Here is a 4,744-nt window from a genome sequence, read left to right on the forward strand (position 1 = left end):
TCTGCGGGGGAAATTTGTACAAAAGGGGTCATCTGGGAATGCATAAGCTCTGTGTTGAAGCTGAAGAGTCAAAACGCCTGATGGAAGCCATCCATGGGGGAGAGTGCGGTGCACACATGAATGGAGTGATGCTGGCCAGGAAGATCCTCAGACAGGGCTACTACTGGTCAACCATGGAGGAGGATTGTATTAGCTTTGTTCGGCGATGCCACAAATGTCAAATTCATGCAAACCGCATGAACATCCCGCCGTCAAAACTGTACAACATGACTTCACCATGGCCTTTTTCAGTCTAGGGAATTGATGTGATCGGAGCTGTTACCCCGAAGGGGTCAAACGGGCATGAGTTTATCCTGGTAGCGATAGATTATTTTACAAAATGGGTCGAGGCCCAATCATACGTGGTGTTGAAGGCGTCGCATGTCGCAAAGTTCATCAGGAACAATATCATCTGTCGCTACGGGGTGCCAAACGAAATAATTTCAGATAATGGTTCCCACTTCAAGAAAGAAGTGATAGACTTGTTGGAGAAATACAATGTGGCTTTCCATAAGTCATCTACATATAGGCCGCAGACCAATGGAGCGGTGGAGGCCGCCAACAAGAATATCAAGTGTATACTACAGAAGATGGTGGAAACCTATCGAGATTGGCCAGACAAGCTGCCATTTGCTCTGTGGGGCTACAGGACTTCAATCAGAACTTCTACTGGAGCAACTCCATATTCATTGGTCTATGGAATGGAGGCTGTCCTACCCATTGAGATTGAGGTTCCGTCGTTACGAGTATTGGCTGAATGCCAGATAGCCGAAGCAGATTGGCAGCAAAGCAGATTCGAAGAACTCATGCTCTTTGATGAAAGAAGACTGAAAGCACTGTACCACATCCAAGGCTATCAACGCAGAATCGCCCGGGCTTTCAACAAGAAGGTTAAGTCCAGGAATCTGAAAGAAGGAGATTTGGTGCTCAAAGACAACCGAGCTCCCATCCACGACCCAAGGGGCAAGTTCAGACCCAATTGGACTGGTCCTTACATCATCAAAGCTATCTGGTCAGGTGGGGCTGTGGTTCTGATGGATCTAGATGGCTTGGAGTTCTCACAACCGATCAATATGGACAAGTTGAAGAAATACTATCCTTGAGAGGCTCGCTAGGCCGAAAACCCGAAAGGGCGACCTAAGCAAAAGTCAGAGCACAAAAAAATTAGAAAATATAAAAACTAAGCTCGCAAGGTTGAAAACCCGCAAAGGGCGGCCTTGGCAAAAGTTAGAGCGCAAAAGGAGAGTGAAAATACTCGAGTGAACCTCAGCCTGAACTACGTAAGGCTTGATTCCCATCTTTGGGATACGTAGGCAACTTCACCTTGAAGTTCAGCCATAAACTTTTCCCCGATCAACTCTGTCCATTTTGATCATCTCAGTCATCTTTATCCATCAGCATTTAACGCGATCTCCGGTACAGTGCTGTTCAAACTAGGGGCAACTTTCAGTTGCCGCGGCGGTGCAAAGTTACTCAAACTAGGGGCAACTTTCCGTTGCTTTGGAGCGCCGCATCGTTCTTCAGACTAGGGGCAACTTTCCAGTTGCGAGGATCTGGGGTTGTGCATCTCAGTGACAGATTTCCGGTATGTCCAATTCTGATCCACATCGAAAATAGTTTTGAAAAGTTTTAATAAAGGTTGACTTTGTTCAAATCAATCTTTTTACGACTTAGACCATTTTTGGACCAAAAGTGAAAAATTTTCAGTACCATAACTTTCAATTTCATTGATTTCAAAATAGAGTTCTCCTGCTCTTGTATTACAATTGAGGTTGCTTTTTTTAGTACATTCATAAAGAAAACTTGAAAATGCTAAATAAGCAATAAATTTGGGGCATAGTTGAATCAAGTATCTCTGCGTCCCCTCCCAGAGCTGGACGGAGCATCTGATGCCAAGCTGGGCCCAATCTGTGCCTCCTCATTGAGCCAATCCACGCACTCATCAGACAAAGTACAACTGAAAGTGAAAGCAGGGGCCAGGAGCTCTCTAGTCCTCCATGCCGTGGCATATCGGGCAAGCTGCGCCCCCCGGATCGGGAAAGCGGCTGGGTACTCAATCCCCTCCGGTGGACAAGTCTGATCATGACCAAACTGACGCAAGAACCGGAACGGAAAATAGAATACGCAGTGGGTTAGGCCAATCAATTGGATCCCAGTCAGCCGGGACATACTATAGCTCATTGCCGGGAGGTTGAGCCAGGGGCAACGCCAAGCAATACCGTCTGCGGACAAATTGCACATCCAATCGAACCACCACCTTTCGTCAAGAGCATTGACTAGGCGCTACCGAAAGAAGTAGCCTCGAGCTGAATAAGCCGGGCAAGAGTCCACAACCTGCAACTTATCCATTAACCATACCTAGGGGAGGGATGGAAAATGAGAGAATAAAGAATAGAGAGATGTATGATGAGAGAAAAGTAAGACAAAGGTTTTGAGAGAAAAATCGAGCCTGAGGGTCGAGTGATGCGAGCAAATATATATGTAAGGTTAGGTGGGAAACATTACCTGCAGTAGCAGCGGACTCCCAGCAAACCTAGTCGCCTCCCGGCGATAGACAGAATCTAAACCCATCAATGTCTCGGCCAAAGTCATGGCAATACAGCTCTTTCCTTCTCTCAAACCTTGGGCGACTTCAATCAGGCGAATGCTAGCCCCGCCGAAGCCCGAGGAAAGCAGAAAGTGAGACAACATGCATAAGCAGAGGGCGTGTTGCCGAAAACCCTGCCAATAATGGTTACTGCGGTCACCAGCGTCGGAAAAACGATGGATCAAGCCGAGGATGTCCAGCTCTCCACTGCAGATCAGAGATCGAGCGTCGTGCGCCGTGAGCCCACACATTCGCCCTAAAGCCTGGGCGTGACCAAAACGGAGCTGGGGCAAGATCACTTCAGAGCATTCAGACTCCATCAAAACCTGAAAATCTTCAAAAGTGGGGCACATCTCTTGGCCGCTAAAGCTAAAAACATGCGTCACTGGATTCCAGAACCTTGCCGCGGCATGGAGAAAAGGAAGTTGTAGCGGAGTACGGCTCAGCGTGAATAGTGCATTCAAGCCGAAACCCCAGAAATTCAGCTTTTCCGAGCCATCTAGAGAAGAGATCCAAGATATGATATTTTCCGCGAGAAACGCCTCCATCTTTGCCTAAAACTAAGATAAAATGAATGTTCCCGAAGTTGAGGCTTTTATAGAAGAAAAAAAACACTATTCACGGGGACACGTGTCAAAAATCTGGCGACTGCAGGACTGAATGGCCGGCCGGCTACTTTTTCTGGCTGGCCAGCCATTTACTTTTTCAGAAATAGCCGGCCAGCTGTCTCTCTCCACCAAAAATGGCCGGCCAACTCCCCGGGATGGCTGGCAATGCTGCAATGTATCTCCTCGGCCCTGTTTTACCCTTTTGGGGAAAGTTCCAAGCATTTCCATGCAACGGGGGGAGTCAAAGGCCTTCATTCCGGATGCGTTCCGATGCCCAGATCGTCAGAAATACGCTTTGTTGCTGTTGAGTTTTTGTTTATCGAGTTGTTGCATTTTGCTTATCGAGTTGTTCGTCGAGCGGACGTATTTCGTGTTTTTGAGTCATTGCTCTCTGTTTAAGCAATTTTGTTCAAGTCTTGTTTATTTATTTGCGTTGTTGCATTTTGCTTATCGAGTTGTAAACTTGCTAAAGATCCTGTTATATCTTAGTAAGTTGAGTTGTTTAGTTTGTTGCGTCGGTTCACTACCTGACTTGGTGACTACACAATGCGCATTACCATTCAATTTCATCCTTGTGCAAAATAAATTCATGCGATACGATGCTAAAAGTTCAAAATATAAACACCTTTTCAAAGGCTATTTCATTTCATCATGCTTTACAACAAACAAAGGTACAGGTTTTACAAAAATAAAACTGCCTAACAATGTGCAAAGTGCTACAAACTACTAGTAAAAGAAAAATAAAGCAGGAAATAGCAGCATCAAAGTCCTCGGGAACGGGAACGAGAAGCACGCCTCGTCCTCTTTTGCGGGACGACCTCCATATCATCGTCTGAGTCGGAGCTGTCATCCTCAGGATCCTCCTCAGCCTCACCTCTGTTCCCCGAGCCAAAACCGGAGCCTCCCTCCTCAACAGATGTCTCGAACTGACGGTCGGTAGCCTCCTCCTCCTCCTCATCAGGCTCCACCTCCACAACATGAGCCCTGCGTCTGCGGACAGGCCCCCCTCGAGCTCCTCGATAAGGCCTAGATGGCCCGGCTCCTCGGGAAGGCCGAGATGACCCCGCCCCCTGAAAAGGCTCAGATGGCCCAGCTCCCCAATGAGGCCCGGATGGCCTGGCCTGCGACTGACCGGACCATGAAGGCATCTGAAAACAAAGAGTCCAATTCAAATGCATCAGTCCAAATATATACATCAGATGCAGATACAAGCAAAAGCTACGTGAAGTGGGTGCATGTAAATACAGTGTATAAGTGGGGTGTGTGGCAGATGTGCTCTACACAAGTAGTCTATCGATGCAGTAGAAATCAGCATGTCATCAGAAGTATGATAAATGCCAGAAAACAGAAGGGTACCTGGATGCCCGCAACAGACAACTGTGCCTCCCTGCGCAGGACCATGCCCTCGAGTGTGGCCACCAGTCCAACCACCTCCTCTATGTACCCTCGCGATGGCTGCAAAAATGAGCTCATAATCATCAGTAAACAGAAGAGTGTCCAAACATCTGAA

The sequence above is a fragment of the Camellia sinensis genome, chromosome 6 (assembly GCF_055761805.1).
Source record: "Camellia sinensis isolate YWXY chromosome 6, ASM5576180v1, whole genome shotgun sequence".
NCBI lineage: Eukaryota > Viridiplantae > Streptophyta > Magnoliopsida > Ericales > Theaceae > Camellia > Camellia sinensis.